Here is a 27,620-nt window from a genome sequence, read left to right as displayed (position 1 = left end):
TCTTCTGACTTTTTCCCCACGTTACATGTGATCGGCAAAATCCAGTTGGTCATCCTTCACATCAACTAGCAATTTAGTTTGTCTTTGGTGGGTGGTTTTACGGATGGATGCCTCCCTGCTGCTCACCCTCCCCATTTAGAATTAAACACAAGCAGACAGAGAGCTTTGTTTTACATTATTTGGACTTGGCTTTCTAAGTGCTCAGAACTCCTAAACGACCCCACTCAGTTCACAAATATATTCCACCCCTGAAGAATTAGCTGGTCAGCCAGGAACAAGGAAGGTGTTAATTTCAGCAACTGACAGGCAAAAGGCACGTGGATTTCTTTAACATGGCTGCATCAACCACAGAGTAAACAGCAGGGGGAGCTGATTCTCAATCCCACGAGTTTCCTCAGTAGTCTAATGCTCATGTCCAATAAGGATTTGCCTGTTACGTCAGTTGGAAAATGATTTGTTAAAAACTAGCAAGTCAATAATCTCAAGATCTTAGCAAGGCAAGCCGGATCTCGGGTTCAGGATTTAATCATCACTCTGTCTCGTCTTTCCACTTAAATTTATGGCATCCTTTATCCAAGAATCTACTTGCCAATTTCAAGCTAGTTCCATATATTGAAATTCAGCCAACCTGTCATCTCCTATATTAAGGATCAAGAAGTAAAACAGCGAATCATGTAATCGATCAAAGGGAACTGACCAGGAGGGAGGAAATATTGAAACTGAGCTGCAATACTTTTGAAAGGATTCTTTTTAAACATACAAAACATAAGCATATAGAAAACTAAGGAAAAGCAACACAGTTTTAAAAGTCAAGACAGAAAGTTAATTGATCACAATCTTTTATTAATTTATTATTATTAATTGTTTAAGCGTCACTTACATTCAGAATTGGCATCAAGAACAACAAAATTTAGAAACTGTTTTGGAATACTTGAAAAATAAAAGTTTCAAAAATTGTGCAACTTTTCTATGACTTGACTCAATCAGTAACCAGTTCCACTTATAAATAAACAAAATATTCCTGGTGTTTTAAAAGGGAAAATATGTAATTTTATCGGGTAAAGGGATCTATTTTTCTCTAACAACAATGAAGTAGTATTCATACTGATCAGCGGCAATGTGATGAATCTAAAGCATTGTCAAATTTTATTGCCAAATTCATTCACAAGTTGAACTCAATGTTGTAGAATATTACCTATCAGCACAAGTCTTTCAGGACTTGTGGGAGGAAACCGGAGCAGCTGGAGGAAACCAATGGAGAGAACATGCAGACAGTGACTCAAGCCGGGAATATAACCCGAGACCCTAGAGCTGTGAAGCAACAGTGCAACCCAATGTGCTATCGTGCTGTCCTGGACTTATTAAGAAATGCATTATTAATGAAGCAATTACATGCAAAACAATGGATGGTCAGGGCTACACAAGAAATGTGCATGTAACCCTTATATGGTATAAGTATGGTACAGTGATTATATGGGGGAGAAGGTCAAATCCGGATGTAAAAGTATTTAATTTCTTTAGAATTTGGGCACCCTTAAATTAGAATAAGTGAACTGTACAACTGCATAAACAGATCTGATTATAAAACAAATGAATGTGCCCTTCCCCTTAAGTACTGCACAATGAGTATAGATGGCTGAAAAAAATAAAAACATTTCTCTCTGGCACATTGGTTCTCACTGTTTTTTCATCTTGGTGAACTAGGTTTGAATTCAGCCGAACTAATGGGATGAAAGTTTCCTTTGCTCCATTTGAAACGAGACTGGGGACTTCCAACTCTGCTGCCCATGGATGTATAGCCCCAGGCTCAAGACTGTGCCCACTGTAACAATCAGCACTTCATTAGCACTTACGATGAGAGAGGCTTCAAAAGAATGGGTGTGAGGAATGAGATAATTTCTGTGATAAAAATCTCTTTCTATCTTAAAAGTTAAGGTATACTTTTGGGGCAGTGCAGAGAGAGCTGTAGTCTGCGTCAAATTTGACTTTGGTATTTGCAATGCTATTCGCACGGCAGCAAGTGGAAACAATTACTGCTTTCCCCAAGACTGATCTGCCTCACCATGATGAGAATAGAAATTCATCAGAACACCAAGGCCGGGATTCTCCCCTACCCAGCGGGGCAGGGGGCCCCGGCGTGATGGAGTGGCGTGAACCACTCCGGCGTCGGGCCGCCCCAAAAGGTGCAGAAGTCTCCCCACCTTTAGGGGCCAAGCCCTAACATTGGGGGGGTTGGCCCACGCCGGAGTGGTTGGCGCCCCGCCGGCTGGCGGGTACGGCCTTTGGCGCCACGCCAGCCAGGGCAAAGGGACTATGCCGGCCGGCGGAAGCCCGCGCATGCGCCAGAGCGTCAGCGGCTGCTGACGTCATCCCCACACATGCGCAAGGGAGGGGGTCACTTCCGCCTCCGCCATAGTGAAGACCATGGCGAAGGCGGAAGGAAAAGAGTGCCCCCACGGCACAGGCCCGCCCGCCGATCGGTGGGCCCCGATTGCGGGCCAGGCCCCCGTGGGGGCACCCCTCCCCCCAGGGCCAGATCGCCCTGCGCCCCCCCCCCCCCTCCAGGATCTCGGAGCCCGCTCGTGCCGCCTGGTCCTGCCGGTAAGGTAGGTGGTTTGATCCACGCCGGCGGGACCAGCATGACAGCGGCGGGACTTCGGCCCATCGCGCGGCGGAGAATCACCGGGGGGTGGGGGCCCGCCGACCGGCACGGTTCTCGTCCCCGCTGAATCTCCGGTGCCACCGGACTTCGGGCCACGGCGGGGGCGGGATTGACGCCGGCCCCCGCCGATTCTCCGACCCGGTGGGGGGTCGGAGAATCCCGCCCCAGATCTTAAACAGAGAACAACTTCCATTTAAAAGGGTCTTAAACATAGTTAAACTTCTCACGGTGTTTCACAGGAGCTTTATCTAAAAATATTGGTGCCAAGGCACAGGAGCTATTCAGAAAGATGACCAAAAGCTTGGTCAAAGAGGTAGGTTTGAAAAAACATTTTAGAGAAGGAGAAAGCTGCAGAGGAAATTCCAGAGTTTAGGGTCTGGGAAGCTGAAGGCACGGCTGCAAATGGGGCAACAACCAAAATCAGGGTTGTGCAAGAGGCTAGAATTGGACGTGCGCAAATCTTTGAAGGATGTTAGGCTGGAGAAGGATGGTAGGCTGGAGAAGATAATGGGGATACAGATCAATTTTGCTTTCTGATGAAGTACAGTATTTATCTAACATTTTTTGTTAATTCAGTTAAATTAATAATACAGAATGTTACATAATAACTGTGATCAAAAATGCCGCCAAAAAAAAAATCTTACTTGGAAACTTCTGGTGGTGGCCACGGAGGAGTAGGTCGCACATTTGATAGCTCCCGCCTGTGATGGACTTTTGGACCTTTTCCCCGTTTTTTTCTGGATTTTATGGGATAAATCGGTTAAGACTGAGTCAGTGAGGAGAAATCCCCCTCCGGTGTATGGAGAATTGGACCAGAAGTAGCCGTGTGAGAAGACAAAGTCCTATAAGGAAGACGCGTGCAGAGTTGGTAACGCGGGAAAGCATGGCGGAGAGCAAGGGCCGTGGGGAGTGGTCGACGGAGCAGCTGGTGAATTTGTTCGAAGATTGCTTCGCCAAGCTGAAGAAGGACACACTCTACCCGATTAAGGCTTCGATTGATCAAGTGGTGCAGAATCAAGAGACCCGCAGAAGAGCGATCCAGGAAGTGGAGAAAAAGTGTCTGAGCACGAGGAATACATAACTGTACTGGAGACCAAGGTGGAGATAATGAACGACCGCCAGAAAAGAATGCAGGAGAAGCTGGAGGACCTGGAGAACAGGTCCAGGAGGCAGAATCTTAGAATTGTCGGCCTCCCTGAAGGCAGTGAGTGATCGGATGCGACATGCTGGAGAAGTTGATGGGGGCTGAGGCGTTCCCTCGGCCCCTGGAAGTGGATAGAACGCACAGAGCCCTCGCGAAGAAGCCCCGAGGGAACGAGCTGCCGAGGGCGATGGTGGTACGCTTTCACCATTTCCTGGACAAGGATCACATTCTGCGGTGGGCCAAGAAGGAACGGAGCAGCAAATGGGAGAACTGTGAGCTGCGCATTTATTAGGACCTGGGCGCGGATCTGGCCAAGAGGCGAGCTGGGTTCAGTCGGGCAAAAACACCCCTCTTTAAGAAGAGGGTGAAGTTTGGGATGCTGTACCCAGCCCGTCTGTGGGTCACACATGAGGAACGGGACTTCTACTTTGAAACACCAGACAAAGTATGGACTTTTATTAAAGAGAGGCTGGAGGCAAATTAAAAGACACTGAAGCCTTGGAGAGTACTGTGGCGGTGATTTGTGCTGGGTTGTATAACTATAAGTAGTGCTATGTGTAATAAGGGGCTGTTTGGATGGCTGGAGGTAACTTTGTCTTGCAGGGAGCTGGTTAGAAGGAGGGTGGGCTTTGGGGTTGGTTCTGCTTTTTGGGTGATTATTTTTCTAAAGTGGCTGTTTCTTCACTGTTTTTTCTGATGTTTGTTTACTGGGGAATGTGATGCTTTTAATATGTTTATCCATGTGGGGGGAGAGAAAAATGGGGAGACAGACTGCTTGGTGCCAGGGGCGGGCGCTATCAAGTCAGCACGGGTCAGCTGACTCTCAGAAACTCAGTGGGGGGTGAGCAGGTGTTAAGCTGGAGCTTGACCTGGGGGGGGGGGGGGTTGGGTTTCTGGTGTTGTTGATAAAGGGGGGAGGTAGAGGGGGGAGGAGCTGCTTTGCTGACAGGGGAGGAACTGTTACTAGGGGACAAATGGGAGGTCGGGAATGGCGACTGCCCAAGGGGGGCTCGAGGTGGTGGAGGGCGCAAGCTAGATGCTGGCCTAAAAAGGGTGATGGCTAGTTGGCAGCGGGTGTTGGGGGGTGCTGGAAGCCCCCCAAACAGGCTGATTAAATGGAACGTCAGAGGGCTGAATGGGCCAGTCAGGAGGGCTTGCGTGTTTGCGCATTTGAGGGGGCTGAAGGCGGACGTGGCAATGCTACAAGAAACACACCGAAAGGTTACAGACCAGACGAGATTGAGAAAGGGGTGGGTTGGCCAAGTATTGCACTCAGGGCTGGACTCAAAGACCAGGGGGGTAGCGATCTTGATCAGCAAGATCAGCTCACTGAGCTAAATCGCTGACTTTTAAAGCAGGCCAGCAGCACGGTTCGATTCCCGTACGAGCCTCCCAGAACAGGCGCCAGAATGTGGCGACTAGGGGCTTTTCACAGTAACTTCATTGAAGCCTACTCGTAACAATAAAGCGATTTTCATTTCTCATTTTCAAACGAGTGACATTCGAGGCAGGGAGAATCATGTCAGACAAGGGGGGGTAGGTACATAATGGTGAGTGGGAAGCTGGAGGGGGTGTGGGTGGTACTCGTCACATATATGCTCCGTATTGGGATGATGTGGAATTTATGAGGCGGGTTTTTAGGTAAGATCCCAGACTTAGAGTCAAATAACCTGATATTGGGAGGAGATTTTAACACAGTTATTGATTCGGAATTGGACCGGTCAAAAAGGAACATAGAACGATACAGTGCAGTACAGGCCATTCGGCCCTCGATGTTCCACCGACTTGGAAAAAAAACTAATGGCCATCTAACCTACACTATGCCCTTATCATCCATATGCTTATCCAATAAACTTTTAAATGCCCTCAATGTTGGCGAGTTCACTACTATTGCAGGTAGGGCATTCCACGTCCTCACCACTCTTTGCGTAAAAAACCCACCTCTGACCTCTGTCCTATATCTATTACCCCTCAATTTAAGGCTATGTCCCCTCGTGCTAGCCACCTCCATCCGCGGGAGAAGGCTCTCGCTGTCCACCCTATCTAACCCTCTGATCATTTTGTATGCCTCTATTAAGTCACCTCTTAACCTTCTTCTCTCTAACGAAAACAACCTCAAGTCCATCAGCCTTTCCTCATAAGATTTTCCCTCCATACCAGGCAACATCCTGGTAAATCTCCTCTGCACCCGTTCCAAAGCTTCCATGTCCTTCCTATAATGAGGCGACCAGAACTGTACGCAATACTCCAAATGCGGCCGTACTAGAGTTTTGTACAACTGCAACATGACCTCATGGCTCCGGAACTCAATCCCTCTACCAATAAAGGCCAACACACCATAGGCCTTCTTCACAACCCTATCAACCTGGGTGGCAACTTTCAGGGATCTATGTACATGGACACCGAGATCCCTCTGCTCATCCACACTACCAAGAATTTTACCATTCGCCAAATATTCCGCATTCCTGTTATTCTTTCCAAAGTGAATCACCTCACACTTCTCCACATTAAACTCCATTTGCCACCTCTCAGCCCAGCTCTGCAGCTTATCTATGTCCCTCTGTAACCTGCAACATCCTTCCGCACTGTCTACAACTCCACCGACTTTAGTGTCGTCTGCAAATTTACTCACCCATCCTTCTGCGCCCTCCTCCAGGTCATTTATAAAAATGACAAACAGCAACGGCCCCAGAACAGATCCTTGTGGTACGCCACTTGTAACTGAACTCCATTCTGAACATTTCCCATCAACTACCACTCTCTGTCTTCTTTCAACTAGCCAATTTCTGACCACATCTCTAAATCACCCTCAATCCCCAGCCTCCGTATTTTCTGCAATAGCCGACCGTGGGGAACCTTATCAAATGCTTTACTGAAATCCATATACACCACATCAACTGCTCTACCCTCGTCTACCTGTTCAGTCACCTTCTCAAAGAACTCGATAAGGTTTGTGAGGCATGACCTACCCTTCACAAAACCATGCTGACTATCCCTAATCATATTATTCCTATCTAGATGATTATAAATCGTATCTTTTATAATCCTCTCCAAGACTTTACCCACCACAGACGTTAGGCTCACCGGCCTATAGTTACCGGGGTTATCTCTACTCCCCTTCTTGAACAAAGGGACCACATTTGCTATCCCCCAGTCCTCTGGCACTATTCCTGTAGCCAATGATGACCTAAAAATCAAAGCCAAAGGCTCAGCAATCTCTTCTCTGGCTTCCCAGAGAATCCTAGGATAAATCCCATCAGGCCCCGGGGACTTATCTATTTTCACCTTGTCCAGAATTGCCAACACTTCTTCCCTACGCACCTCAATGCCATCTATTCTAATAGCCTGGGTCTCAGCATTCTCCTCCACAATATTATCTTTTTCCTGAGTGAATACTGACGAAAAGTGTTCATTTAGTATCTCGCTTATCTCCTCAGCCTCCACACACAACTTCCCACCACTGTCCTTGACTGGCCCTACTCTTACCCTAGTCATTCTTTTATTCCTGACATACCTATAGAAAGCTTTTGGGTTTTCCTTGATCCTACCTGCCAAAGACTTCTCATGTCCCCTCCTTGCTCGTCTTAGCTCTCTCTTTAGATCCTTCCTCGCTTCCTTGTAACTACCAAGCGCCCCAACTGAAACTTCACGCCTCATCTTCACATAGGCCTCCTTCTTCCTCTTAACAAGAGATTCCACTTCTTTGGTAAACCACGGTTCCCTCGCTCGACCCCTTCCTCCCTGCCTGACTGGTACGTACTTATCAAGAACATGCAATAGCTGTTCCTTGAACAAGCTCCACATATCCAGTGTGCCCAACCCTTGCAGCCTACTTCTCCAACCTACGCATCCTAAGTCATGTCTAATGGCATCATAATTGCCCTTCCCCCAGCTATAACTCTTGCCCTGCGGGGTATACTTATCCCTTTCCATCACTAACGTAAAGGTCACCGAATTGTGGTCACTGTTTCCAAAGTGCTCACCTACCTCCAGATCTAACACCTGGCCTGGTTCATTACCCAAAACCAAATCCAATGTGGCCTCGCCTCTTGTTGGCCTGTCAATATATTGTGTCAGGAAACCCTCCTGCACACATTGTACAAAGAACGACCCATCTAATGTACTCGAACTATATCTTTTCCAGTCAATATTTGGAAAGTTAAAGTCTCCCATAACAACTGCCCTGTTACTTTCGCTTTTTTCCAGAATCATCTTCGCCATCCTTTCCTCTACATCCCTAGAACTATTAGGTGGCCTATAGAAAACTCCCAACAGGGTGACCTCTCCTTTCCTGTTTCTAACCTCAGCCCATACTACCTCGGAAGAAGAGTCCCCATCTAGCATCCTTTCCACCACCGTAATACTGTCCTTGACTAGCAGCGCCACACCTCCCCCTCTTTTGCCCCCTTCTCTGAGCTTACTAAAACACCTAAACCCCGGAACCTGCAACAACCATTCCTGTCCCTGCTCTATCCATGTCTCTGAAATGGCCACAACATCGAAGTCCCAGGTACCAACCCATGCTGCCAGTTCCCTACCTTATTTCGTATAGTCCTGGCATTGAAGTAGACACACTTCAAACCACCTACCTGAACACTGGCATCCTCCTGCGAAGTCAAATCTGTGCTCCTGACCTCTATACTCTCAATCTCCCGTACCCCAAAACTACAATCCAGGTTCCCATGCCCCTGCTGAATTAGTTTAAACCCCCCCAAAGAGCACTAACAAATCTCCCCCCCAGGATATTGGTGCCCCTCAGGTTCAGATGTAGACCATCCTGTCTATAGAGGTCCCACCTTCCCCAGAAAGAGCCCCAGTTATCCAGAAATCTGAATCCCTCCCGCCTGCACCATCCCTGTAGCCACGTGTTTAATTGCTCTCTCTCCCTATTCCTCATCTCACTATCACGTGGCACGGGCAACAACCCAGAGATAACAACTCTGTTTGTTCTCGCTCTGAGCTTCCATCCTAGCTCCCTAAAGGCCTGCCTGACATCCTTGTCCCCTTTCCTACCTATGTCGTTAGTGCCAATGTGGACTACGACTTGGGGCTGCTCCCCCTCCCCCTTAAGGACCCGGAAAACACGATCCGAGACATCACGTACCCTTGCACCTGGGAGGCAACATACCAAACGTGAGTCTCTCTCGCTCCCACAAAATCTCCTATCTGTGCCCCTGACTATTGAGTCCCCAATTACTAATGTTCTACTCCTTTCCCCCCTCCCCTTCTGAGCAACAGGGACAGATTCTGTGCCAGAGGCCCGTACCCCCTGGCTTACCCCTGGTAAGTCGCCCCCCCCCCCCCCCACAAGTATCCAAAACGGTATACTTGTTACTCAGGGGAACGACCGCAGGGGGTCCCTGCACTGACTGCTTCTTCCCAATCCCTCTTACAGTTACCCATCTATCTCCAGTCTTTGGTGTAACTACCTCCCTGAAGCTCCTATCTATGACCCCCTCTGCCTCCCGAATGATCCGAAGTTCATCCAGCTCAAGCTCCAGGTCCCTAACACGGTTTTTGAGGAGCTGGAGTTGGGTGCACTTGCCACAGATGAAATCAGCAGGGACACTGACGGCGTACCTCACCTCAAACATTCTGCAGGAGGAGTATTGTACTGCCTTCCCTGACATCACCTCTAGATTTAAAAAAAAACAAGAAAAAGAAAAAGAAAGGAAGAGCTTACCTGATATTCCCTCAAACCCTGCTCCCGCTGAAAGGTAAGCAAATTTAAAGGCACTCACTCACCTTCACGACAGGCCCCTGCTCCCGCTTCCCAACAACCGTGGTTTTTTTTGTTGGTTAGAGGAGGAGGTAGGGTGGGAAACACTGACGAAGTGTTTCGGGTTTAACTGTCACTTGACAACAGCCCCTCCACAAACCACCTTCAAATTAGGCTGACTGCACTGCATGTATGCAAATTTCCCCAGAACAGCTGATCAGTAGCTCTGCTCTGCTGCCCTCTGCTGGATGCTTGCCTTCACTCAAACTCCTTGGGTCTCCCTCACAGGTTCACCTTCAAATTAGGCTGACTGCACTGCACGTATGCAAATTTCCCCAGAACAGCTGATCAGTAGCTCTGCTCTGCTGCCCTCTGCTGGAGAAGGGGAATTGAAGGGGTTTATGGAACAGATGGGGGCAGTAGACCCATGGAGGTTTGCATGGCCAAGGGCGAAGGAGTTTTCCTTTTTCTCACATGTCCAAGGTATACTCTCGCATCAAATTTTTGTTCTGAGCAGGGCGCTAATACCGGAGGTGGTGAATACTGAGTACTCAGAAATCGCAGTCGGATCATGCCCCGCATTGGTTGAATCTACGGTTTAGTGTGGAGAGAGGGCAACGCCCGCTGTGGAGGCAGGATGTGGGGTTGCTAGCGGACGAGGCGGTCTGTGGGCGGGTTAACAAGTCCATCCAGAACTACCTGGAAACAAATGATACGGGGGAGGTCTCTGCAACAACGGTCTGGGAAGCTCTGAAGACAGGAGTCAGAGGGGAATTAATCTCAATACGGGCCCACAGAGAAAAGGCAGAATGCGCTGAGAGGGATCGATTAGTGGAGGAGATACTCCAGGTGGACAGGAGATACTCGGAGGTCCCGGACGCGGGGCTACTGAGGGAGCGGCGGAGGTTACAGGTGGAGTTTGGGCTGTTGACCACAGGGAAAGCAGTGGAACAGTTGAGGAAGGCAAGGTGTGCGATTTATGAGTCTGGGGAAAAGGCAAGCAGAATGTTGGCGCACCAGCTCAGGAAAAGGGAGGCAATCAGGGAGATAGGTAAAGTAAAGAGTGAGGCTGGAATACTGTCCTGGACCCAGCGGGGGTGAACGAGGTGTTTAAGGATTTCTATAGTAAATTATATGAGTCAGAACCCCTGATTGGGGTGGAGGGGATGAGGTAATTTCTGGATCAGTTGAGGTTCCCGAGGGTGGAGGAGGACCTGGTTGACGGGCTGGGAGCCCCAATTGAGATTGAGGAAATAATCAAGGGGCTGGAGGGCATGCAGTCAGGCAAGGCCCCGGGGCCTGACGGCTACCCGGTGGAATTCTATAAGAAGTTTTCAGAAATATTGAGCCCACTGCTGGTGAGGACATTTAATGAAGCAAGAGGGAAGGGAGTCCTCCCCCCAACAATGTCGCAGGCCTCGATATCATTGATCCTGAAACGGGAGAAGGAGCCAGAGCAATGCGGGTCATACAGGCCAATTTCTCTACTGAATGTGGATGCCAAACTGCTGGCAAAGATACTGGCCACAAGGATAGAGGACTGTGTCCCGGGGCTGATACCAGACAGGATTTGTAATGGGCAGGCAACTCAAGGCCAATGTTCGAAGGCTTTTAAATGTTATTATGATGCCCTCAGAAGAGGAGTTGGAGGTGGTGGTAGTGATGCATGCGGAGAAGGCTTTTGATTGGGTGGAGTGGAATTACCTGTGGGAGGCGCTGGGAAGGTTTGGGTTTGGTGAGGGCTTTATTGACTGGGTGCGGTTGCTCTATCAGGCACCAGTAGTGTGTGTGCACACGAACCGGCTGAGGTCGGGGTACTTTAAACTACACCGAGGGACGAGGCAAGGGCGACCCCTCTCCCTGTTACTGTTTGCTCTGGCCACAGAGCCATTGGCCATGGCGTTAACTGGAAAGGGTTCGTTCGGGGGGGGGGGGGGGGGGGGGGGGGGGGGACCGGGTCTCGCTTTATGCAGATGACCTGCTCTTGTATCTTTCAGACCCATTGGAGGGAATGGGGGAAGTAATGCGAATCTTGATGGAATTTGGCAATTTTTCGGGGTATAAATTGAACATGGGGGAAAGCGAGATGTTTGCGATCCAGACAAGAGGACAGAAGAGACTGGGAGAGCTGCAGCTTAGAATGGTAGGGAAGAACTTTTGATATCTTGGAATCCAGGTGGCCCGGGAATGGGAGTCACTGCACAAGTTAAACCTATCCCGGTTGGTAGAACAAATGGAAGTGGACTTTAAGAGATGGGAGATGCTCCCGCTATCACTGGCGGGGGAGGGGGCGGAGGGGGGGGGGGGGGGGGGGGGGGGTACAGACTGTGAAAATGATGGTCCTCCCCAGATTTCTGTTTGTCTTTCAGTGCCTCCCCATCTTCATCCCGAGGGTCTTTTTCAAGCTGGTGAATAAGGTTATTTCGGGCTTTGTGTGGCCGGGTAAAACCCGTGAGTGAAGAAAGTGTTGCTGGAGTGCAGTCGGGGGGAAGGTGGATTGGCGCTGCCGAACTTCTGCAATTATTACTGGGCGGCTAATATAGCCATGATTAGGAAGTGGGTAGTGGGGGAGGGGTCGGTGTGGGAGCGGATGGAGGCTGCGGCATGCAAAGACACCAGTTTGGGAGCACTGATAACGGCACCTCTTCCGTTCTTGCCGGCCCTCGACTCCACAGTGATGGTGGCGGCTCTGAGAATCTGGGGCCCATGGAGGAGATACAAGAGAGTGGAGGGAGCATCGGTTTGGACGCCGATTTATAATAATCATAGATTTGTACCGGGTAGGCTGGATGGTGGGTTCCGGAGTTGGCAGAGCGCAGGAATTAGAAGGATGGGGGATCTGTTTATAGATGGGAGCTTTCCCAGCTTGAAAGCTTTGGAGGATAAATTTAAATTGCCAACAAGGAATGGGTTTAGATATTTGCAGATGCGAGACTTCCTGAGAAAACAGGTGCCGGCCTTTCCGCTGCTGCCACCATGGGGGATACAGGATAGAGTAGTTTCCAGTACCTGGGTGGGAGAGGCGAAGGTATCGGATATTTACCAGGAGCTTTCGGAGGCGGAGGAAACTCCAGTGGAGGAGCTAGGGGCAAGTGGGAGGACGAGCTAGGTGGAGAGGTAGAAGCGGGTCTATGGGCAGATGCCCTAAGTAGGGTTCATACCTCTTCATCGTGCGCCAGGCTTAGCCTGATACAATTTAAGGTAGTCCACCGGGCACACATGACAGCGGCTAGGATGAGCAGGTTTTTCGGGGTAGAGGATAGGTGTGCGAGGTGCGTGGGAAGCCCAGCAAATCATGTCCACATGTTTTGGACATGCCAGAAGCTTGGAGGGTTTTGGCCAGGTTTTGCTAAGGCAATGTCCACGGTGCTAAAACACGGGTGGTGCCGAGTCTGGAGGTAGCGATCTTTGGAGTGTCGGAAGAACCGGGAGTTCAGGGGGCGAAAGAGGCCGACGTCCTGGCCTTTGCCTCCCTCGTGGCCCGGAGACGGATCTTGTTAATGTGGAGGGACTCGAAGCCCCCGGAGGCCTGGGTTAGTGACATGGCTGGATTTCTCAGTCTCGAGAAGATAAAGTTTGCCTTAAGAGGGTCAATGGTCGGGTTCACCCGGGGGGTGGCAGCCGTTCGTCGACTTTCTCGGGAAAAATTAATATGTCAGCAGATGCAGTAAAGGGGAGGTGGGGGGGGGGGGTGGGGGGGTGTTTAGTATCCCATGTTGATGTCATTGTCTGTTATTTTTATAAAAAATTTCAAATACCTTAATAAAATATATTTTTTAAAAATCTTAATTGATCCACATTCCAAAGAATAAAGTAACTAAGTTTACTGATGATATTAATCTATGGAAAGGTTAATTGTGGAGAGGACACACAGAGAGGCTGCGGAGGTCACAGAGAGGCTGTGGAGAGGACACAGAGAGGCTGCGGAGAGGACACAGAGAGGCTGTGGAGAGGACACAGAGAGGCTGCGGAGGTCACAGAGAGGCTGTGGAGAGTACACACAGAGAGGCTATGGAGGTCACAGAGAGGCTGTGGAGAGGACACACAGAGAGGCTGCGGACAGGACACAGAGAAGCTGCGGAGAGGACACAGGGAGGCTGTAGAGGGGACACATGGAGGCTGTGGAGCGGACACAGAGAGGCTGCGGAGAGGACACAGGGAGGCTGTGGAGAGGACACACAGAGAGGCTGCGGAGAGGACACAGAGAAGCTGCGGAGAGGACACAGGGAGGCTGTAGAGAGGACACAGGGAGGCTGTGGAGCGGACACAGAGAGGCTGCGGAGAGGACACAGAGAGGCTGTGGAGAGGACACAGAGAGGCTGTGGAGAGGACACAGGGAGGCTGTGGAGAGGACACAGGGAGGCTGTGGAGCGGACACAGAGAAGCTGCGGAGAGGACACAGAGAGGCTGTGGAGAGGACACAGAGAGGCTGTGGAGAGGACACAGAGAGGCTGCGGAGAGGACACAGAGAAGCTGCGGAGAGGACACAGAGAGGCTGTGGAGCGGACACAGAGAAGCTGTGGAGAGGACACAGAGAGGCTGCGGAGGTCACAGAAAGGCTGTGGAGAGGACACACAGAGAGGCTGCGGAGAGGACACAGAGAAGCTGCGGAGGACACAGGGAGGCTGTAGAGCGGTCACAGAGATGCTGTGGAGATGACACAGGGAGGCTGTGGAGCGGACACAGAGAGGCTGCGGAGAGGACACAGAGAAGCTGCGGAGAGGACACAGAGAGGCTGTGGAGCGGACACAGAGAAGCTGCGGAGAGGACACAGAGAGGCTGTGGAGCGGACACAGAGAGGCTGCGGAGAGGACACAGAGAAGCTGCGGAGAGGACACAGAGAGGCTGTGGAGCGGACACAGAGAAGCTGCGGAGAGGACACAGAGAGGCTGTGGAGAGGACACAGAGAGGCTGTGGAGAGGACACAGAGAGGCTGCGGAGAGGACACAGAGAAGCTGCGGAGAGGGACACAGAGAGGCTGTGGAGCGGACACAGAGAAGCTGTGGAGAGGACACAGAGAGAGGCTGTGGAGAGGACACAGAGAGGCTGTGGAGCGGACACAGAGAGGCTGTGGAGAGGACACAGAGAAGCTGTGGAGAGGACACAGAGCGGCTGCGGAGAGAACACAGAGAGGCTGTGGAGAGGACACAGAGAGGCTGTGGAGAGGACACAGAGAGGCTGCGGAGGTCACAGAGAGGCTGTGGAGAGGACACAGAGCGGCTGCGGAGAGGACACAGAGAGGCTGTGGAGAGGACACAGAGAGGCTGTGGAGAGGACACAGAGAGGCTGTAGAGAGGACATAGAGAGGCTGCGGAGGTCACAGAGAGGCTGCGGAGGTCACAGAGAGGCTGCGGAGGTCACAGAGAGGCTGTGGAGAGGACACAGAGAGGCTGTGGAGAGGACACAGAGAGGCTGTGGAGAGGACACAGAGAAGCTGCGGAGAGGACACACAGAGAGGCTGTGGAGAGGACACAGAGAGGCTGTTGAGCGGACACAGAGAGGCTGTGGAGAGGACACAGAGAGGCTGCGGAGAGGACACACAGAGAGGCTGTGGAGAGGACACAGAGAAGCTGTGGAGAGGACACAGAGAGGCTGTGGAGTGGACACAGAGAGGCTGTGGAGAGGACACAGAGCGGCTGCGGAGAGGACACAGAGAGGCTGTGGAGAGGACACAGAGAGGCTGTGGAGAGGACACAGAGCGGCTGCGGAGAGGACACAGAGAGGCTGAGGAGAGGACACAGAGAGGCTGCGGAGAGGACACAGAGAGGCTGTGGAGAGGACACAGGCAGGCTGCGGAGGTCACAGAGAGGCTGCGGAGGTCACAGAGAGGCTGCGGAGAGGACACAGAGAGGCTGTGGAGAGGACACAGGGAGGCTGTGGAGAGGACACAGGGAGGCTGTGGAGAGGACACAGAGAGGCTGTGGAGAGGACACAGGGAGGCCGTGGAGAGGACACAGAGAGGCTGTGGAGCGGACACAGAGAGGCTGCGGAGAGGACACAGGGAGGCTGTGGAGAGGACACACAGAGAGGCTGCGGAGAGGACACAGAGAAGCTGCGGAGAGGACACAGGGAGGCTGTAGAGAGGACACAGGGAGGCTGTGGAGCGGACACAGAGAGGCTGCGGAGAGGACACAGAGAGGCTGTGGAGAGGACACAGAGAGGCTGTGGAGAGGACACAGGGAGGCTGTGGAGAGGACACAGGGAGGCTGTGGAGCGGACACAGAGAGGATGTGGAGAGGACACAGGGAGGCTGTGGAGCGGACACAGAGAAGCTGCGGAGGACACAGAGAGGCTGTGGAGAGGACACAGAGCGGCTGCGGAGAGGACACAGAGAGGCTGCGGAGGTCACAGAGAGGCTGTGGAGAGGACACAGAGAGGCTGCGGAGGTCACAGAGAGGCTGTGGAGAGGACACAGAGAGGCTGTGGAGAGGGCACAGAGAGGCTGTGGAGAGGACACAGAGAAGCTGCGGAGAGGACACACAGAGAGGCTGTGGAGAGGACACAGAGAGGCTGCGGAGGTCACAGAGAGGCTGTGGAGAGGACACAGGGAGGCTATGGAGAGGACACAGAGAGGCTGTGGAGAGGACACAGAGAGGCTGCGGAGAGGACACAGAGAGGCTGTGGAGAGGACACAGAGAGGCTGCGGAGAGGACACAGAGAGGCTACGGAGTACAGAGAGAGGCTGTGGAGCGGACACAGAGAGGCTACGGAGTACAGAGAGAGGCTGCGGAGAGATATACACAGGGTTAGGTGATTATTATTAGTGAGTGGACAACAAGATGGCAGATGGAGTATAATAGAGGGAAATGGGAAGTCATTTACTTTAGTCGTAAGAACAAAGAAAGCAGAATAACTTTTGAAAGGTGAGTGCTGGGAGAACAAAAGTGGTTTTAAGGGATTTACATTTGTATGGGTAAACAGCAGAAATAAGGGGCGGGATTCCCCGCAGCCCCGTGCCGATATCGTGTATGGTGCGGGGACAGAAAATCGATGTTCAAGCAGGAATCGTACCCGGCGCCGCTCCCGCGATTCCCCGTGCCCCGCAGAAAATTATTCCGCTTTCTTTCTCCCCGGTCCCCGGAGAATCGTTTGCGCACGGATTTCACAGCAAGGCTGGGGGGGGGGGGGGGGGGGGGGCATTGACAGAGCCCCCCCCCCCCCCCCCCCACGATTCTCCGGGCAAAACTGGCCGAGTTCCCGACGGCGTGGTTGTAACCACGTCTGGCCGGTCGGGAAACTCGGGTGGTGGCTGCGGACTCAGTCTGCAGCCTCCCTGGTGGGGGGCATGTGGATCAGGTACCGGGGGGAGCCTTATGGGTGGCCGGAGTGGCGATTGGCATTTTATATGTAGCGGCGCGGGGCCGATCATTGGGAGCTTCTTTCCTCGTCCAGGATCAGCGACTGAGTCTGCCATCACTTTTGGCGCGGCCGCTTAAGGCCGCCGTTGTGCACGGACTCGGAACCGGAAGTGTGGGGGCCCATATCTGCAGCTTCAGCTGCGAGAATCACCCTGGGGCGTACCGGCTAGCCCCCTGCAGGTAGCTGAATAGCTGCTAATATTTTATGGAATCTCCAGAGTAAAACGGCAGCATTTCTACGCTGGACCGGGGACATGGCCCCATTTTTGGAGAATCCAGCCCAAGGTATAATTTTAAGTGAGTTTAATTTAATGTTTCTGTGCCTGGAAGGGTATAACTGGGAAAGTTTGCAAGTGTGAGGGCTGGTTAAGTTCCAACTGTCTTTCTATTGTGCTTAGAGTGGGCTACAGCATGAAGAATAAATAAAAGGCATAAGTATGTGAGTGGTGCTTAGCAACTAGGGCCTTGTAAGGTAGAGAAGCTTTTAAGTTTTAGCTTAACTCATTTGTTTTCAGTTGGAGATAGGTAGTGAGAGAGAAGGTTGCTCTCGCAGCCCTGCTAGAAGTTTTAGAAGACTAAAGAGAGAACATCTTTGTCAGCCTTGCTAGAAGAAAACCCATACTATGGAGTAATGGTTTAAATAACAACAGGTGCCGGAAATGTAAAATACAGGTAGTTCAGGAAATTAGAAGAATGAAGGGGAGTGTCCTGAGGTTAAAGGTACTACAACAGAACACTGTTCAGTAAAAACAAGGTAGAGCTGAGAGGAAGGCTAGGATGGGAGAAAGATGTCTAAAGTTATTTTCGGATTTGAGAGATTTTACTACAGCCTGTGGAACACGAGCTGAAAAAACAATGGAAATCAGTGGCTGGATCTCAGAGTTTATGTAACAGCAGTTGAGACAAAGGAAACCTTGAAAGGAGAGATGTAAAATCCTGGACTGGATTCGCTGTGCAATGGAAGCTTTGTTTAAGAGCGTCATTTGGAAAACGTGCTCTGGATCTTGGAATACAAACTGCCAAGGGAAAACATATTTATGAGAGAAGATTTAAAGTGGAGTTTGGGAGTGGAGTTTGGAAACTCTCACATAATAATCATCTGTGATGGGGTGGGGGAGGATTCTGAGGAGATATCCATAAACATTCACTTGGGGTTCAGTATGGGGTGAGTATATTTACCCACAGTCTTATGCGCTGAACAGGGACTTTGTGGCTTAATGAGACCAATGTAGTTTAAGAGATTATGCACTTTGGAAGGAAGAATGGCGGCATAGACTATTTTCGAAATGGGGAAATCCTTACGAAATAAGAAGCACAAAGGGGCTTGGGAATCTTTGTTCAAGATTCTCTTAAGGTTAACGTGCAGGTTCAGTCATCAGTTAGGAAGACAAATGCAATGTTAGCATTCAGTCGAGAGGGCTAGAATACAAGACCAGAGATGTATTTATGAGGCTGTATAAGACACTGGTCAGACCCCATTTGGAGTATTGTGGGCAATTTTGGGCCCCGTATCTAAAGAAGGATGTATTGGAAAAGGTCCAGAGGGGATTCACAAGAATGATCCCTGGAATGAAGAGCTTGTCGCATGCAGAACGGTTGAGGACTCTGTGTCTGTTCTCATTGGAGTTTAGAAGAATGAGGGGGATCTTATTGAAACTTACAGGATACTGTGAGGCCTGGATATAGTGGATGTGGAGAGGATGTTTCCACTTGTAGGAAAAACTAGAACCAGAGGGCACAGCGTCAGATTGAAGGGACATTCCTTTAAAACAGATGAGGAGGAATTTCTTCAGCCAGAGGGTGGTGAATCTGTGGAACTTTTTTGCCGCAGATGGCTGGAGGCCAAATCACTGAGAATCTTTAAGACAAGAGATAGATAGGTTCTTGATTAATAAGGGGATCAGGGGATACGGGGAGAAAGCAAGAGAACTAGAAAAATATCAGCCATAACTGAATGGCAGTGCAGACTCGATGGACCAAGTGGCCTAATTCGGCTCCAGTGTCTTATGGTCTAATCCATGTGAATCTTAAAATCTGTGTGTAATTGTTAAGCTCAGAGGGGTGTAAAGGAGTATTGTATCATAATCCAATTTTTCCATGTTTAACAAATATTTTTTAGCTTTAAAACTAATTAGTGGTTCTGTGACTCTGTCTCGCCGTGTTTTATAAACAAAAATGAAAGTTACAGTCTTTGGAGTCAGGGTTCCATTCTGGGATATTTCTGTCCATTTAGAACATAAACTGGGATAGTAGCAGTGAGAACCCTGTAAGTGTTGATGTTCAAAGAGACACGTATGTGCTTGTACTAGAAATTCTGAAAGTTAGCATGCATGAGCCGCAAGCAATTCGGAAGGCAAATGGCATGTTGGACTTTATTGGAAGGAGACTCGAGTACAGGAATAAAGAAGTTGTACTGGGTTTTGTTGAGGCTGCATCTGGAGTATTGTGTGCAGTTTTGGTCTTCACATTTAAGAAAGGATATACTTGCATTGGCGGTAGTACAGCAAAGGTTCACTAAATTAGTCGCTAACATGAGGTGGGCATCCAATTTTTAAAAATAATTTATTGGATGTGGGCTTTGCTGGTTAGGACAACATTTATTGCCCACCCCTGGTTGCCTTTCAGAAGGGGTGGTGAGCTGCTTTCTTAAACCGCTGCAGTCCCTGAGCTGTAGGTATACCCCCATGGTACTGTTAGGGAGGGTGTTCCAGGATTTTGACCCAATGACAGGGAAGTCAGACCCAAGTCAGAGTGGCAAGTGACTTGGAAGGGAACCTCCAAATGGTGGAGTGTCCAGGTATCTGCTGCTCTTGTCCTTCCAGATGGTAGTGGTTGTGGGTTTGGAAGGTGCTGCCTAAGGAACTTTGGTGAGTTACTGCAATGTATCTTGTACATGTACACATGGTTACCACTGTTTGTCGGTGGTAGAGGGATTGAATGTTTGTGAAAGGAGTAGCCAATATAATGGGCTGCTTTGTCCCGGATGCTGTCGAGCTTCTTGCGTGTTGATGGAGCTGCATGCATCCAGGCAAGTGGAGAGTATTCTATCACACTCCTGACTTGTGCCTTGTAGATGTTGGACAGGCTATTGGCAGGGGGGGGGGGGGGGGGGGGGGGGGGGGGTCAGGAGGTGATTTACTCACCCTTGGAATCCTAACCTTTGACCTGCTCTGGATGTCACAGTATTAAAATGGCTAGTCCAGCTTCGTTTCTGATCAATGGTAACCCCAAGGATGTTGATTGTGGATGGATTCAGCGGTGGTAATGCCATTAAATGTCAAGGAAGGATGGTTAGGTCGACTTCCGGGTGGCGAGCTGAACGGTCGTACTAAAAGGGGGGCTCCCGTGGAGTGAAGAGGCCGGGGCGTTTTTCACCGCAGTGGGAAGAGCAGGGCATGGAAGGGTACCCACCACCACCACCCCCCCCCCCCCCCCCCCAACCCACCTCCCAACGATACGGCTGGCAGAGGATCGGCAGCGGCTCGGCGGCGGCAGGTCCACACCCCCCCCCCCCCCCCCCCCCAGCGGCACCAGAGCGCAGGCCAGGAGCGGAGCGGCAGAGACCCGGTCAGAAGGTCAGAAGCGAAGCGGGGCCCAGCCTGCGGCAAGAAGGAAGCAGAGGAGCAGCGACTCCCCCCCCCGACCGGCAGCGACCACCACGAGGCAAGAACAGAGAGACTCTGAACCAGAAGCCTCTCTCTCTCTCTCTCTACCCTGGGTGAGTGAGGGGAAAGGAAGAAAAAGAGAAGAACTTTTACAAAAAGAAAACTGTTAAAGAGAGGGGAGGGGGAAATATATACATATATATATTTTTTTATTACTTTTTTAAATTTTATTTATTATTTTATTTTTTACATTTTTTTTCTCTCCTTGCACTCTCTTGTCCCATCCAAAACAAGCCCATCTAAGAGGAGTTGTATAAAAGAGGGAAAAATAAAGTAGCAAGGGAAAGGAGGAAGGAGGGAGGAGGGAAGAAAAAGGGAAGAGACAAAGAATAAAGATAGGGTGCGGAAAAGGGGGGGAAAGAAAAACAAGGGAAGAAGAAACGGAAGTGGGAGAAAAAAATTGCCAGAGGAGAGCCAGATCAGAGGGGGAAGGGTCACCAGATACAGACCGGGCAAGGGGCGAGCCAGCTCAGGCGAGCGAAGCGGCGGAACGAAAGTATCGCCACATCGAAAAGAGCTGGACCGACAGGTGCCCTCTCCCCCGGGGCCAGGGGGCAGCGGGAACTGGAAGGCACACTTTAGTGAGGAGCTGAGGGAGCAGTTGCAGGTACTCAAGGTAGAGGTGAAGGCAGAAATAGAGGCCGCAGTGCAGGCAGCAGTGGCCAGGGTCATGTCAGGGGTGCAGCAGGCCCTGACCAGATTAGAGGAGAAATTGGATACCCAAGGAGAGAAACTGGAAGCCCAGGAGGCGACAATTAAGGAGCTGGAGAAAGCAGCGACCGACATGAGCGACCGGGTCACGGCCCTGGAGAGGGAAGTGGCGAGACTGGGCGCAACACAGGGGAGCCTGAAGGGCAGAGTAGACGACCAGGAAAACCGCTCAAGGAGGCAAAATGTCAGGATAGTGGGCCTGCCAGAGGGGAGCGAGGGTAGAAACCCCACAGCATACGTGGCTGAGATGCTGGGCAACTTAGTGGGGAGGAAAACTTTCCCCAACCCACCGGAAATGGACAGAGCACATCGGTCGCTGCGCCCGAAGCCCAAGGCAGGGGAATAACCGAGAGCAGTCATAGCTAAACTGCACCGGTACCGGGATAGGGAGACAATCCTGTGCTGGGCCAAGGAAAATAGAGCCTGCAAATGGGAAGGGCACGTCATCCGAATCTATGAGGATCTTGGGGCAGATATAACTAGTAGACGGGCTGAGTTCAACAGAGCGAAAGCAGCTCTCCACAGGAGCAGAGTGCGTTTTGGTATGCTGTACCCAGCTAAACTCTGAGTCACATACCAAAACAGGGAATATTTCTTTACAGCCCCCGCTGAGGCGAAGGAGCACAGGTTGGAAAACAACCAGGGGGGGTAGGGATGAGGGACCCCTGACAGGGGGCAACGACACGCCGACAGGGGCGTGGGGAGGGGCGAGGCAATGCCAGCCCCCCCACCCCGGCAGGAACACCCAGAACAAAGAACAAACCACTGCCCGAGGAACCGCTCCAGGTGGGAGGCCAGGCCCCAGCACGAGGGAACGAGAGTATTGGAGAAGGGAGAGCAGGCGAGAGGGGTGCAGGGTAGGATGGGGGAAGAGTGGGCAGAAAACCGTAGAGGCCAGGCAGGGGAGAAGCGAGACAATAACCCCCGATAGGGGAGCCACCGTACTAGCAGGAAAGCTAGCGACGGGGGCACGCAACAAAGCAGGGCCGCGGCGCACCCCCAACAGGGGGGAAGGCGCCAGGCAGGGGAGGGGGAGGGAACACCCGTCAAAATCGGGAGAGCAAACGGGGACAGGAATAGGGGATAGAGGGGCAAAGGAGGGGTATACGGGGGAGGAGGGAAAAGGGAGAGACCGGGGAGGGAGGGGGGGGGGGGGGGGGGTCACACAGGGAGCGAGAGACCGGGGAAGGGAAATGCAGGGACGGAGGGACAAAAGAGGCCAGAAAAGGAACAGGGCTACAAAGTGCCACATCCAAGGGCTCGAAACAAGGAACCGCTGCAAGCACCCACCCAGTACGGTCTGTGGGCGAAGGGGGCCCCCAGAGTGCAGGAGACTACCCGCGTGGCGAACACACAGTGGACGGCCATGGCGGGTGCCCCCGGGACAAGCGGAAACCCCGGAGCGCAGAGACCCGACCGCATGGGGAGAGCAGTGACAGTGGCCATCCTGGACGGCCCCATAACAAAGGGAAACCCCGGAGGGCAGGGGCACGTCCACCAGATAAGTATGGTTAATCCCACAGGAACGAGAGGGCAGAAGCCCCCCACCAGGATAATGACCTGGAACGTAAGGGGACTTAACGGCCCAGTGAAGAGGTCCAGAGTCCTCACCCACCTCAGAAACATGAGGGCCGACATAGTCTTCCTCCAAGAGACGCACCTGAGGGAGCAGGACCAACTGCGGGTAAGAAAGGGCTGAGTGGGACAAACCTACCATTCCTGTTATGGGACAAGGGCCAGGGGGGTGGCGATCCTGATCGGCAAGTGGACAATGTTTAGGGCGACAAAGACGGTTACAGACCCGGGGGGGGGGGCGGTACGTCATGGTCAGCGGGGCCCTGGATGGGGCACCGGTAGTTCTAGTCAACGTGTACGCGCCCAACTGGGACGACACGAGTTTCATCAAAAAAACCATGAAATCCTGGACATAGCGACGCATCGACTAATCATGCGGGGTGGGGGAAGGACTTCAACTGTGTACAGGATCCAAAGATGGACAGATCAAACCCCAAAACGGGGAAAACCTCAAGCATGGCAAGGGAACTCAGTCACTTTATGGAGCAGATGGGAGCAGTGGACCCCTGGTGGTTCGCCCACCCGGGGGAGAAAGAATTCTCCTTCTTCTCCCCAGTACACAACGTATACACCAGAATTGACTTCTTTGTGGTGGGGAAAACGGTGCTTCCAGGGATAGACAAGGTGGAATACTCCGCAATTGTGATATCAGACCACGCTCCACACTACATGGACGTGCGGCTAGAGACGGGAAGGGCCCAGCGCCCCACATGGAGGTTGAACGGTGCCTTACTAGCTGACAAGGCCTTCAGCGAAAGGATAGCGCGGGCTATAGCAGAGTACACGGAGAACAACAAAAGCGGGGAGGTCTCACCCTCCACGTTCTGGGAAGCGCTAAAGGCCGTACTAAGAGGGGAAATCATTGCCTTCAAAGCGCAAAGAGATAGGGAGGAAAGGGTGGCTAGGCAGAAGCTGGTCGACTCCATACTGGAGGTAGACCGTAAATACTCCGAGGCCCCGACCGTAGAGCTCCTGGCGGAGAGAAAAGAATTACAAAGGAACTTTGACCTGCTCTCCACCAGGAAAGCAGTGCACCAACTCCGCCAGGCACGCGGGGCCCTGTACGAACACGGAGACAAAGCCAGCCGCCTGTTGGCACACCAGCTGAGAAAGCAGGCAGCCACCAGAGAAATTGCACAAATCAGGGGTACCAGAAGAACGTTGGAAACAGAACCAGAGAGGATTAACAAAACCTTCAAGGCCTTCTACCAAGAGCTGTACACCTCAGAGCCCCCAACGGGGAAGGCTGGGATGAACCGGTTCCTTGATGGACTGGACATACCAGTCGTGGGAGAGGGCAGAAAACGGGACCTGGAAGCACCACTAGCACTGGGAGAGATCATGGACAGCATTAACTCCATGCAGACGGGGAAGGCGCCAGGACCGGACGGATTCCCGGCGGACTTCTACAAAACATTTGCGACAGCGCTGGCCCCGCACCTGCGGGAGATGATCACAGACTCGCTAGCTCGGGGCACACTGCCACCCACGTTAGCTCAGGCCTCAATCTTGCTGATACCTAAGAAAGACAAAGACCCAACGGAATGTGGGTCATACAGACCCACCTCTCTGCTGGACGCAGAAGCTAAAATACTGGCCAAAATCCTAGCCAAAAGGCTAGAAGACTGTGTATCCGAAGTGGTCGCAGAGGACCAGACGGACTTCGTCAAAGGTAGACAGCTTACCTCGAACATCAGGCGCCTGCTGAACGTGATAATGACCCCCTCCGGGGAGAGAACACAAGAGGTGATCGTCTCCCTGGATGCAGAAATGGCCTTCGACAGAGTCGAATGGAAATACCTCATAGAGGTACTGGAGCAGTTCAGGCTTGGAACAGGATTCACCTCTTGGGTAAAACTCCTATACAACGCTCCCATGGCGAGCGTATGGACCAACAACACCAACTCCCAATACTTCCAGCTGCAGGGGCACCAGACAAGGATGCCCACTGTCCCCGCTGCTGTTCACACTAGCAATCGAACTGCTAGCAATCACGCTCAGGGCAGCAAAAAATTGGAGGGGGATTCGAAGGGGAGGCAGAGAGCACAGAGTCTCACTCTATGCAGATGACCTGCTCCTCTATATCTCGGACCCACAGGGCAGCTTGGACGGGATCATTGCGCTCCCGATAGAGTTTGGAGCCTTCTTGGGCTACAAACTCAACATGAGCAAAAGCGAGATCTTCCCAGTACACCCGCAAGGGGGGCGGGCAGCACTAAAGGGGCTGCTGTTCAAACAAGCCCGACACAAATTCTGCTACCTGGGGATCCAAATAGCCCATGGCTGGAAAGGGATCCACAAATGGAACCTCACAAGTCTGACGGAGAAAGTAAAAAAGGACCTGCAAAGATGGAACACACTCCCACTCTCCCTCGCGGGGAGAGTCCAGACGATCAAATGAACGTACTGCCCAGGTTCCTCTTCCTGTTTAGATCTATTCCGATCTACATTCCCAAGGCCTTTTTCAAGGCGCTGGACAAGCTAATCATGGCGTTCGTATGGGTAAAAATGCTAGGATCCCAAAGAAGGTCCTACAAAAAACAAAATCCAGGGGGGGGCTAGCCCTCCCAAACCTACAATTCTATCACTGGGCGGCAACAGCCGAGCGAGTAAGGGGACGGATCCAGGAGCCAGAAGCCGAGTGGGTGCGTGCGGAGGAGGCCTCCTGCATGGGGACCTCCCTCCGGGCCCTCGCCACGGCAGCACTCCCATCCCCACCCAAAAAACAATTTGGCCTGATCAAAATGTCGGACAAGGCTCCCATCTGCAACAACCATAGGTTCACACCAGCACTGACTGACGCCACCTTCAAAAGGTGGAGGCAGGACGGAGGGACACTGACAGTCAGGGACCTATACACGGACGGCAGGATCGCAACACTGGACGAACTGACAGAGAAATTTCGGCTAGCCAGGGGGAACGAGCTACGGTATCTGCAGCTCAAAAACTTCTTACGAAAGGAGAAAAGGATGTACCCACAACCGCCACGACAGACACTACTGGAAGACCTACTGGACGCAAGTATCCTAGAGAAAGGGAACTGTAGCGACATGTATGACCGACTGGTAGAAAGGGCCGACACCGTACTGGACGCAACAAGAAAGAAATGGGAGGATGACCTGGGTATTGAGATAGGGTGGGGACTCTGGAGCGAAGCACTGCATAGGGTCAACTCCATCGCCACGTCCGCAAGGCTCAGCCTGATGCAGCTAAAAGTGGTACATAGAGCCACTTAACAAGAAACCGTATGAGTAGGTTCTTCCTGGAGGTGGAGGACAGATGTGACCGGTGCCAAGGAGGCCCGGCCAACCACGCCCACACGTTCTGGTCTTGCCCCAGACTTGTGGATTACTGGACAGCCTTCTTCAAGGCTATGTCCAAAGTGGTGGGGGTGAGGGTGGAGCCATGCCCGATAGTGGCGGTCTTCGGGGTTTCAGACCAGCCAGATCTATTCCTGGGGAAGAGGGCGGATGCCCTTGCCTTTGCCTCCCTGATCGCCCGCCGTAGAATCCTGTTTGGCTGGCGGTCAGCAGCACCACCCAGAGCTGCAGACTGGCTGTCCGACCTCTCGGAATCTCTCCAAATGGAGAAAATCAAATTCGCCATCCGAGGGTCATTCGACGGCTTCCACAGAACGTGGGAGCCATTCATGCAATTGTTCCGGGACCTGTTTGTGGCCAACGAACAAGAGGAAGAATAGCTGGGTGGCCAAGAATCAGGGGAAAATGGATGGGAATCGGGGGAAGGTAGCGGGGGGGGGGGGGGGGCTACGGGTTCGTTATAGGGGTTTGTTTAAGCAGCTGAAGATGGTTTGGCCCAGGATACTACATTGAGGATCTCTTGCAGTGATGTCCTGGAGCTAAAACGTTTGACCTCCAACCACAACAGCCATTTTCCTTTGTGCCAGGTATGACTCCAACCAACGGAGAGTTTTCTCCCTGATTTCCATTGACTCCAGTTTAGCTCCGGCTCCTTGATGCCATACTCGGGCAAACATTGCCTTGATGTCAAGGACAGTTACTCTCACCTCTGGCATTCAGAGCTTTAGTTCATGTTTGAACCAAGGCTGTAAATGAGATCAGGAGCTGAGTGAGCCTGGTGGAAGCCAAACTGAACATCCGTGAGCAGGTTATTGCTGAGTAGTGCCGCTAGATAGCAGTGTTGATGACTTTGATCACTTTGACGATACGGAGTACATTAATAGGGTGGTAATTGGCTGGGTTGGATTTGTCCTGTTTCTTATGCACAGGACACACCTGGGCAATTTTCCGCATTTCCAGGTAGAAGCCAGTGCGGTAGCTGTACTGGAACAGCTTGGCTCGGGGTGCAACAAGTTCTGGAGCACAAGCCTTCAACACTGTTGCCAGGATATTGTCAGAATATGATGACAGGCTGGGAGAATTGGGCTTTGGCGTTCAGAAGAATGAGAGGCAATCTCATCGAAAAATGGAAGATTGAAAATGGAAGGGTGTGATAGGGTGTATGTTGAGAGGTTGTTTCCATTAGTTGAGGAACCTGAAACATAGAGACACAGTCACAGGATATGGGGCCGATCATTTCGGACTGAGAGGAGGAAAAATGACTTCACTCAAAGGATTTTGAATTTTAATGGCATTCGCTACCCTTGAGGATTGCGGATATTCCGCTGTTGAAAACATTTAAGACGAGGATTGACAGGGGGCGCAATTCTCCCAAAGGGAGACAAACAGCCGACGCCGGAGTGAAACCCGCAGTGTTTCACTCCGGCGCGGAGGCCGCTCCTCACCCCCTATCCCCCCCCCCCCCC

The 27,620-nt window shown here is 51.7% G+C and overlaps 1 protein-coding gene across 11 annotated transcripts in view; it reads right to left on the bottom strand.

Moving 5' to 3' along the window:
- The window catches only part of mta3 (metastasis associated 1 family, member 3), a 459,196-nt gene that overhangs the window by 146,395 nt on the left and 285,181 nt on the right, over positions 1 to 27,620 (bottom strand). The window lies entirely within an intron of this gene.

The sequence above is a fragment of the Scyliorhinus canicula genome, chromosome 1, assembly GCF_902713615.1.
Source record: "Scyliorhinus canicula chromosome 1, sScyCan1.1, whole genome shotgun sequence".
In the NCBI taxonomy this organism is placed as follows: Eukaryota; Metazoa; Chordata; class Chondrichthyes; order Carcharhiniformes; family Scyliorhinidae; genus Scyliorhinus; species Scyliorhinus canicula.
Note: the sequence above shows the minus strand (reverse complement) of the source record. Positions and strands in the feature narration are given on the sequence as shown.